This window comes from Papilio machaon, chromosome 13 (genome assembly GCF_912999745.1).
Source record: "Papilio machaon chromosome 13, ilPapMach1.1, whole genome shotgun sequence".
Taxonomy (NCBI): Eukaryota; Metazoa; Arthropoda; class Insecta; order Lepidoptera; family Papilionidae; genus Papilio; species Papilio machaon.
The window spans coordinates 60579-71653 of NC_059998.1; the positions used below are offsets into that span (position 1 = coordinate 60579).

An 11075-nucleotide genomic window follows, 5' to 3' on the forward strand; every position below is an offset into this window, starting at 1 on the left:
CATGTTCAATGGAAATGTTCTCCTATATTAAAAGAAAAAAACAAATATTACCAAACAAAGAACAAATTGTGAGATATTAAAACATTGCACCACAATGCCCTAGGCAATATTAATTCCGTAATAATTATTGTAATAGTATGTTTTTAACCATTATTCACAGCTCAACAAAATTTAATAATACAAATGTCCAAATGCTAGACCAGTTTTGTCTGACAATGAAACAAACCAGTGAAAGAATCAATTTCAAAGCGACAATTATTGGCAAAAACATAAAGCTCTTTGAAGTTATATGAAAAATATTACACAGCGAGAAGTTCTGTCCATAGACTGAAATTAAAACCTAAATAAACTGTCAAACAAAATGTAAAATAAAAATGTTTATCATTGTTATTTTTATTTTTTCCCTCGTGTATCTACGCTAGGACCCTATACGCCGTAGACTCTACGGTGCGAATTTCAATTGTCGTAGCTTACATGTGGGAACATTATTGTTGTCTCTAATCATTTCTAAGAGAGTAATGATGATGAATATATTGTTGTTTCAGGCGCTACAAAAGTTGTAACTAACATAAATATTTTAATAAATATATTAGTTCACAAGATAATATTCACTCGGGCAGCAATTTTCACATACAAATAACAATAAGGTAACAGTGAAAAGACATAATGTATTGTATTATGTAAATTTATTGAGATTCCGCGTGGGATTGTTCGCAGATAAAAATCTTGTGTATATAATGTGCGGCAAGGAATGTGTACAATGGGTCCCGGGGGTCGTCGTTAGCTCCGCGCATTGTCCTTGCAAATTGCCTGCCGACCTCCCGCACTCTTTTATACACACTGTTTATATTTTTTATCGCTTAAGGAATAAAATAAAAGCGCCCACAGATTTATTAAATTCTTCAGTAGTACGCAAAGATTGAAATTTCTTATATTATTTACTTTTAAAATTAAAAAAGGTTCTTGGTATCATTTTTCTTTTACATTTCGATAAATACAAGAAACTTTAATCTTTTAACTAATTCTATATCTAAATGTAACAGTATTTTTCTTTAATTTGGTTCTCGTAACCAAGTTACCTTATACGAGTACTTGATCTTTTCAGTAGTGTTTCTACAGTCAACAGTCGATTTCATTAATTTTTTTATTGACATCTATTACTATATAGCAAACCGTAGACATATTGACACTTTATCAAAAATGTTTCGCCAAATAATGAATAGCATAATAATTTTCTTAAGAAAATTAAAAGTATACCTAATTTTATAAAGCGTCGGCAGCGTCGTTTGATGTGGAATACATTAAAATTTGAATTGCCAAGAAATATTAAAACGACAAGACATTTTCAACAATTTGAAATCCAAATATGTTTCATTAAAATGTACTGAATTGTAAATAATACAAGACTTGTGTCACACAAATGTTACATTATTATAATTAAAGTTTACGCTCGGCTTTTTGTCAGAGCGCGTCGATATGAATATCATCAAAATTAATATTGAATATTCAACATACTGTAGCGAGTAGATATAAGCTATATTGACAAATTATTGTAAAAGCATATTGAAGGATTGCACGAAGAGGTTGATAAATAGTAGAATTAGCATTTGAAAGCAGTGGCCGGCCGCAGTCTCGTAAACTTTGTGCAAATGCTGATGAAAACCATTCGATCTCCGGACTCGAGATCTAGAGAACTGAATGGAAAATAACTTGGCCCATCAGTGCAGCCGAACGCCGGCTGTGTTACAAAGTTTCATCATGATTTTTATCTCGGTTATTTCAGACCACATCTCTCTTATCAAAGTATTTTTTTATTTTCTTTTATAAATTCTAGCGACACATTCAGATATTTGCAGAATATGTGCATGTTGTTTGTTGTTTTGACATAGATACAGGAGAATATTCATTACAGAGTAAAAAATAAGGATTTGTGAAAAACTTTTCATCCTATTCTGCAATATAAAACATTTCTGCTCCTACCGCAAGCAAATCTATAACAGAAATGTACAACAGAACGTAATAAAGTTTGATAATTTTCTTCGTATGTCCCGTACGTTCCTACACGCGATAAAGATAATATATTATTAAACGTCAAGCCGATTTAAATTCAAAACTACGCAGCTTCTAGCGAGATTGGATTTAAAAAAAGTATATTTAGAATTCTTGTCAGACGGACGTGAGCGGACTGCGCGAGATGCCGACTAATGTTCACTAGTGATGAAAATAACATTTTAAATTTACTCTCACTATTAAATAGGTTATGAATTATGGTCAAAGAAATTCAATAAAATAAAATAAAAAAAAAACAAATACTTATTAAATGTGAAACACTTCATTTCAACTACATTTACTACATTTGATCTCAAGAAAAATGTTCAGTTTGAGCTTCAAATCAAATTTACTAATCTGTAATTTATTTGTTATCCATTTAATGAAAAAACATTTTTCTTTTGCATTGTCGCTTTTGAGCGTGGCCCATATTTATGTTCAATTTGACTGATAATGTCTCCATAAGATTGATCGACTTTTCTCCAACAGATTAGTGTAATAATAGTGATTGATTGGATTGCGAATGACAACGTAATAGCTATGTACAAGATTGTGTGACGTCACCGGGGGAAACTGTAACAAGTTTAAGAGCAAACCTTGAACACAATCCATTTGACCTAATTTATCGGTGAGAGTTAGCGGTACGACATCGGATTATCAGAAGTTTTCAGAACAACCGCCGCGTGTTCAGCGACGCGATTCCGGAGTTGCCGGACTCTGTCGAGCTAAGCCACTTTGATTTGTCTTTATGTTTTTGCTTTAACAATTTCCTATTTTATTCTGTTTTAGTAAATGAAATTATCTGTTTTAACACTCTCCCATCATTGATAATAGCTTATGTCCCCTTAAATATTACTTATGATGTACAATTTTTGTTCAGAGTTTTCAATGTCACGTAAAACATAAAGCTATTAAGTAATTTACCTGTCAGTCAAGTTTTCCTCAATTTGTAGAGCAATAGATGCAGTGTATTTGTGTATAAAAATCATTTGTAATAATGTCGATTGTCATTTCAGCAGGGTGTCAGGCGGCACTTCAACAGTAGGCCTGCAGTTTAGAGCCTTGCTTTGTGTCTCAGAGCAGGCGAGGACAAATTACACGGTCGCCGGCGTCGGGGTCGCAACATGCGGTGAGGTCGTGTTAATTACTCCTTTGATCCCGGAATCCGCCCCCGCCCCGCGGTCTAGTGATCGTGAAATTGGTCGCGTGGGCGTCGCTCAACTAATCTCTATATCTGACCATTTGACATTTACATATTGATACAATAGAGTCTTCATTAAGATGAGAATTGTATAAACAGTATACCCGTGGGTTTCCATTACCGAAACAAGTGTACAAAATCATAATATTATTGTCAGTGAAACGGATTAGTGGCTTCATTATGGAAAATAGTAGAATAGCTATCGCTATCTAACACTAGCAATTCACACATATATTCTAGTCAGCAGTGACCCCCCCCCCCCCCCTCCGCCGCTAAGAGTACTTCAGAACGAAAGAGTAAGTATACACTAGTAATCAGTTCAGAAGCATCCTTCGAATTTAATAATTGTGGAGAAAATATAGGCTTTAAAAAGGTTAAGAGAGTAATTAGGTATACCTATTTGCTTGCACTGTGTTAAAACTGAGTGAATAGATCATTTGACTGTCCCATTGATGTTATATATAATTGTGGAGAGCCACTCGCAGTCCACAGCAATCAAGCTGAGAACGCAGGCGAGGTGCAGGGGACGGGACGGCTAGACGTCGTAAAACTGGGTTACTTGGAACTCGCTCGAGGCGATTAATTCCCTGCCTCCAGCGACAAGCTTTTTTCTTCCGCAATGGATTTCTTTGTGTATTCTCAATTTTAATTACTTTTACATTTTCAGTGAGATTTAAATAAAAAGCTAAAGAAATTGCCTTTTCAATATGAATAAGATTTTAAAATTATGTCAGTAGGTCTCATCCGCTAGTGCTTAAGAGATAATAACTAAAGATAAATGTAATGTATCATCAAATACAGCGGCTTCGAAATCAATTTGATTTAATGACGAGCAATTTTGTGCACTTTACTTAGATATTTTTCTAGTACTAGTACTTGTCCAGTCGGGGCACGTCCTATAACATAAACTTTGATTAAATCCACAAAACTCTCACAAACTCTCAACTCTACCCCTGCTTTTTTATTCGAGGTTTATCTTCCAATTTGAGGACACTTTGTTTGAGTAGCGCGGTCAATCAACAGTTTGTTCCCAAATTCCTAATTTTAGAAAGCATGTCCATTTATATGTATAGTAAAAATCCATTATTTACAAAGAGTTTGAAATATCATACATAATTAGATGTCTTCCTTTAAAAAGCTTTAACGTATTTTATGACAGTGCTAGTGTGGAACTAACACAAATGATTTTTGCACACATAAAATTCTTCATCTATCTATATATATAAAAGAAAGTCGTGTTAGTTACACTATTTATAACTCAAGAACGGCTGAATCGATTTGACTGAAAATTGGTAGCTTAGAACCAGGAAACGGACATAGGATAATTTTTACCCCGTTTTCTATTTTTTATTCCGCGCGGACGGAGTCGCGGGTAAAAGCTAGTAATATAATAAAACTAAAATTTATAGATATATTTATCATACTTTTACCAATAGAAGACGATAGTCATGAAATTATTTTGCGGAAATACTTGTGAGTAGTGTATTGTGATAACTGTAGTTTTTGACAATGGAAACCGTCAGTAAGTTTTAAAAGAATCGCTCAATATACAGCAGTGTGCAGCATTGTTCAATGTACAATATATTTTAACAGTGGTAGACGCCAGTAACAACAATAGCCCGGTGGTCTCCCGCCACATCATACAGAAGACAGGCGACAAGTGGAAGTCATACCGTGTTTCGTTTGATGAGTGTGCGTTTCGGAGGCCTAATTTTAGTCCTATCTTCTTTCAAACATTTTTTTGGATGATGGATTTAATGCAGGAGAGGGACGCATAGAAAGGGGAAATATTGTCTTTATGCGAGTCTTCTTTTCCGTTTCTGCAATTGCGGATGTCTATGGGCCGTGGTCGGTTCTCCTTCGGCGAATTCAAGTGGCCGCTTGCTCGTTTGCCAGCTGCCAATATAAAAAAATACAGTTTGTTGTATTTTCAGTAACCTTTTACACAAATTATGGATGAACCTTTTTTATAAGTCGATGTCAAAGAATACAGTGGAGGGGGGGAAGTTTGTTGTTTTAAGGTAAATCCGCGGGCGATGGAGGCTCGAGGCTAAGCGCGTGTCGGCGGCGCGCGGCACGTATCGCCAACATTTAACTTTGCTTCATTCTTACGTCTTTATAATAATATGAGTAAATAAAATAGCCTTTTATTCAGTTCTACTTACATGTTACAATAAAAATAACGAATATTATATAAAGTTTGCTAGTGTAAAGGTTAACAGATTGAAAATTAGAAGTTAATGTTAGATGTTACTCTTCTAGTATATATGCTTTTTGCTTATTTTCTGCAGATCTGTTTCTTACGTCTTTACCATGATAAAATTAAATGTATAAACACGACTAAGTTTTGTGACGTCACCATTTGTATGTTTGGCCACTTTCATGTGATGAAATGAAACAATCAATTGACACATGTTTTATTTGTGTTACAACATATAAAACATACATTAACAACAATATACAGCAATACGCTTACACTCTAGTGACAAATGTCGCGGGCTCCTGTCTGTCTGTCTGTCTGTCTAACAAAGGAAGACTAGATAAAATGAGTTCAACTTACATCTTTGGTATGTATTCTCAAGCATTGGAAAAACATCTTTAAATATTAACCGTGTTTTCAAACCGCTTAAATATTTTACAGCAATCAAATTGTCTAAGGTTGGTTTCAGCTATTCTCAATAGATGGCGCTGAAGTAAAACACATCGACAATCTAATATAAATCAAATAAAAATTACATTTTGAAGAACTTTGTCATTTTTCAAAGATAATGCGTAGACAGAGTTATAGGAAATGAAATGAAACGTTTGACGTGGAATTATAGAGACAGGAGATTCCCGCGCGAAAATATACATATTACATCAAACTTACAGTTATTGGAAACTTACTGTTGAAGGAATAATATTTGTTTCAAATTTCTATTTTGTATAAACTGAAATAGCTCAAGTAATTACAAGCTATATAACAACATTCATATTTTATAAATAAGAAGTAAATATGACATCGAGTTTTTAAAATCAACTTTATGATATTGTCTTAGATAATTTTATGAACAAATATTCGTAACAGAAATAACTTTTTTAAATCATAAAATAACGCATTATTTTTACAATTTGTTTTATAAAATTTGTTCAGACAGTCAATATATAATTTATTATTAAAATGTATTTATCCAATACATTTAGTGAGTGAGCCTACACAGGCCTATGATCACTATATTTAATTTCAATTCCATACATTTTCTTATAAATAACACGATACAATCGTTGTCTTTTTGAAACATTTCATTTCTTTTAAAATATATGAAAATCTTTGGTATTTTATTTTTGGTATAATTTAAAGCTTATACAAATTTCTAACATTGCTAAAGGGTTGAATTTGAAGCATATATTTGTTTACAAGATTTTCATTTTATGTACTGACATATACATAATTATAACAACTGATTATATAAAAATATAAAACTTAAAAACAAATATAAAGTGCAAATTACATTAATATTTGTGTTCTTAAACAGTCTTAAAATAAAACTTTGTGCTCAACAAAATGCACTAACTTTTCACAGTATTATGAAAAGCGCCATCTCCCGGCAACGCGTTCAACTAACATTACAAAGCAACAACTACTCACACAAACTATAAAATGCTAAACAAATTAATAATTTTAGCAATAATTAATTTTGTGCGGAATTTTTAACCTTTAATATACACAGATAATGTTTGGAGAAAGCAATTTCATATAATTTTGCAGTTGTTTAAAGTTAAACTTTTGAAACAACAGCCGAGGTGATGGAGAACACATTTATGTATATTATTACGACTGAATCAGTGTTCGATTTCGAACAACCTTTGCTTATCCGCGTTGTTCGAAAATTAATAAATCGATAATATAATGGAATATTGAGTTTGTCCGTTACTAGATATTGGTCAGGAAGTTTATAAACCCATTACTACACGAGACAACGTAAATCTTCGATACTAATATTGTATTCTTGTGTCGCAAATATCGAATTGAGAGAACTCCGCAAACACAACATTGTATCGTTGACGAGAATTGTCTATTGCTCCGCAATCTTGAAAATTATAGCGACATTTCGTACAACATTTTTGACAAACAAGTTGTAAACGACATTGACATTGTGTAAGTCTAAAATCTCTGGGTTTCAAAGATTTACATCGCCTTTTATACGAAGGGTTTAAGACTATAAATGAATTTAGTGCAATTCACACTGCTGTATAAAGGACATCAAACATATCTGTTCTGAACATCGTACAAGTCGCTGCGCAGATGAGGCGCAGATGAGGCGCAGATGAGGCGCAGATGAGGCGCAGATGAGGCGCAGATGAGGCGCAGATGAGGCGCAGATGAGGCGCAGTTCAGAGCAGCTGACAGCGGCCGAGTCCGCGGCGCCGACGTCGCTGCTTCTCCTCCTGCTGTGGGTGTTTGCGGATGATGCGCAGATGAGGCGCAGATGAGGTGCAGATGAGGCGCAGTTCAGAGCAGCTGACAGCGGCCGAGTCCGCGGCGCCGACGTCGCTGCTTCTCCTCCTGCTGTGGGTGTTTGCGGATGATGCGCAGATGAGGCGCAGATGAGGTGCAGATGAGGCGCAGTTCAGAGCAGCTGACAGCGGCCGAGTCCGCGGCGCCGACGTCGCTGCTTCTCCTCCTGCTGCGGGTGTTTGCGGATGATGCGCAGATGAGGCGCAGATGAGGTGCAGATGAGGCGCAGTTCAGAGCAGCTGACAGCGGCCGAGTCCGCGGCGCCGACGTCGCTGCTTCTCCTCCTGCTGCGGGTGTTTGCGGATGATGCGCAGATGAGGCGCAGATGAGACGCAGATGAGGCGCAGATGAGGCGCAGTTCAGAGCAGCTGACAGCGGCCGAGTCCGCGGCGCCGACGTCGCTGCTTCTCCTCCTGCTGCGGGTGTTTGCGGATGATGCGCAGATGAGGCGCAGATGAGGCGCAGTTCAGAGCAGCTGACAACGGCCGAGTCCGCGGCGCCGACGTCGCTGCTTCTCCTCCTGCTGCGGGTGTTTGCGGATGATGCGCAGATGAGGCGCAGATGAGGCGCAGTTCAGAGCAGCTGACAGCGGCCGAGTCCGCGGCGCCGACGTCGCTGCTTCTCCTCCTGCTGTGGGTGTTTGCGGATGATGCGCAGATGAGGCGCAGATGAGGCGCAGATGAGGCGCAGTTCAGAGCAGCTGACAGCGGCCGAGTCCGCGGCGCCGACGTCGCTGCTTCTCCTCCTGCTGCGGGTGTTTGCGGATGATGCGCAGATGAGGCGCAGATGGGGCGCAGATGAGGCGCAGTTCAGAGCAGCTGACAGCGGCCGAGTCCGCGGCGCCGACGTCGCTGCTTCTCCTCCTGCTGTGGGTGTTTGCGGATGATGCGCAGATGAGGCGCAGATGAGGTGCAGATGAGGCGCAGTTCAGAGCAGCTGACAGCGGCCGAGTCCGCGGCGCCGACGTCGCTGCTTCTCCTCCTGCTGCGGGTGTTTGCGGATGATGCGCAGATGAGGCGCAGATGAGGTGCAGATGAGGCGCAGTTCAGAGCAGCTGACAGCGGCCGAGTCCGCGGCGCCGACGTCGCTGCTTCTCCTCCTGCTGTGGGTGTTTGCGGATGATGCGCAGATGAGGCGCAGATGGGGCGCAGATGAGGCGCAGTTCAGAGCAGCTGACAGCGGCCGAGTCCGCGGCGCCGACGTCGCTGCTTCTCCTCCTGCTGCGGGTGTTTGCGGATGATGCGCAGATGAGGCGCAGTTCAGAGCAGCTGACAGCGGCCGAGTCCGCGGCGCCGACGTCGCTGCTTCTCCTCCTGCTGTGGGTGTTTGCGGATGATGCGCAGATGAGGCGCAGATGAGGCGCAGATGAGACGCAGATGAGGCGCAGATGAGGCGCAGTTCAGAGCAGCTGACAGCGGCCGAGTCCGCGGCGCCGACGTCGCTGCTTCTCCTCCTGCTGCGGGTGTTTGCGGATGATGCGCAGATGAGGCGCAGATGAGGCGCAGTTCAGAGCAGCTGACAACGGCCGAGTCCGCGGCGCCGACGTCGCTGCTTCTCCTCCTGCTGCGGGTGTTTGCGGATGATGCGCAGATGAGGCGCAGATGAGGCGCAGTTCAGAGCAGCTGACAGCGGCCGAGTCCGCGGCGCCGACGTCGCTGCTTCTCCTCCTGCTGTGGGTGTTTGCGGATGATGCGCAGATGAGGCGCAGATGAGGCGCAGATGAGGCGCAGTTCAGAGCAGCTGACAGCGGCCGAGTCCGCGGCGCCGACGTCGCTGCTTCTCCTCCTGCTGCGGGTGTTTGCGGATGATGCGCAGATGAGGCGCAGATGGGGCGCAGATGAGGCGCAGTTCAGAGCAGCTGACAGCGGCCGAGTCCGCGGCGCCGACGTCGCTGCTTCTCCTCCTGCTGCGGGTGTTTGCGGATGATGCGCAGATGAGGCGCAGATGAGGCGCAGTTCAGAGCAGCTGACAGCGGCCGAGTCCGCGGCGCCGACGTCGCTGCTTCTCCTCCTGCTGTGGGTGTTTGCGGATGATGCGCAGATGAGGCGCAGATGAGGCGCAGTTCAGAGCAGCTGACAGCGGCCGAGTCCGCGGCGCCGACGTCGCTGCTTCTCCTCCTGCTGCGGGTGTTTGCGGATGATGCGCAGATGAGGCGCAGATGAGGCGCAGATGAGGCGCAGTTCAGAGCAGCTGACAGCGGCCGAGTCCGCGGCGCCGACGTCGCTGCTTCTCCTCCTGCTGCGGGTGTTTGCGGATGATGCGCAGATGAGGCGCAGATGAGGCGCAGATGAGGCGCAGTTCAGAGCAGCTGACAGCGGCCGAGTCCGCGGCGCCGACGTCGCTGCTTCTCCTCCTGCTGTGGGTGTTTGCGGATGATGCGCAGATGAGGCGCAGATGAGGCGCAGTTCAGAGCAGCTGACAGCGGCCGAGTCCGCGGCGCCGACGTCGCTGCTTCTCCTCCTGCTGCGGGTGTTTGCGGATGATGCGCAGATGAGGCGCAGATGAGGCGCAGATGAGGCGCAGTTCAGAGCAGCTGACAGCGGCCGAGTCCGCGGCGCCGACGTCGCTGCTTCTCCTCCTGCTGCGGGTGTTTGCGGATGATGCGCAGATGAGGCGCAGTTCAGAGCAGCTGACAGCGGCCGAGTCCGCGGCGCCGACGTCGCTGCTTCTCCTCCTGCTGTGGGTGTTTGCGGATGATGCGCAGATGAGGCGCAGATGAGGCGCAGTTCAGAGCAGCTGACAGCGGCCGAGTCCGCGGCGCCGACGTCGCTGCTTCTCCTCCTGCTGCGGGTGTTTGCGGATGATGCGCAGATGAGGCGCAGATGAGGCGCAGTTCAGAGCAGCTGACAGCGGCCGAGTCCGCGGCGCCGACGTCGCTGCTTCTCCTCCTGCTGTGGGTGTTTGCGGATGATGCGCAGATGAGGCGCAGATGAGGCGCAGTTCAGAGCAGCTGACAGCGGCCGAGTCCGCGGCGCCGACGTCGCTGCTTCTCCTCCTGCTGTGGGTGTTTGCGGATGATGCGCAGATGAGGCGCAGATGAGGCGCAGTTCAGAGCAGCTGACAGCGGCCGAGTCCGCGGCGCCGACGTCGCTGCTTCTCCTCCTGCTGCGGGTGTTTGCGGATGATGCGCAGATGAGGCGCAGATGAGGCGCAGTTCAGAGCAGCTGACAGCGGCCGAGTCCGCGGCGCCGACGTCGCTGCTTCTCCTCCTGCTGTGGGTGTTTGCGGATGATGCGCAGATGAGGCGCAGATGAGGCGCAGTTCAGAGCAGCTGACAGCGGCCGAGTCCGCGGCGCCGACGTCGCTGCTTCTCCTCCTGCTGCGGGT

General features: G+C 43.5%; 1 long non-coding RNA gene across 4 annotated transcripts; it reads left to right on the forward strand.

Annotated features, from left to right (window-relative positions):
• The first annotated feature begins 7568 nt into the window (after positions 1 to 7568).
• On the forward strand, positions 7569 to 9781 carry LOC123721605. Of its 4 annotated transcripts, none has more exons than XR_006756267.1 (3): positions 7569 to 7960; positions 8304 to 8657; positions 9344 to 9781. It is a non-coding gene; the product is annotated as an uncharacterized LOC123721605 (long non-coding RNA). The 4 variants fall into 4 exon arrangements; XR_006756269.1 differs by lacking the exon at positions 9344 to 9781 and adding an exon at positions 9130 to 9247 and having other exon boundaries at positions 8304 to 8775; XR_006756270.1 differs by lacking the exon at positions 9344 to 9781 and adding an exon at positions 8905 to 9076 and having other exon boundaries at positions 8304 to 8775.
• The last annotated feature ends 1294 nt before the right edge of the window (positions 9782 to 11075 follow it).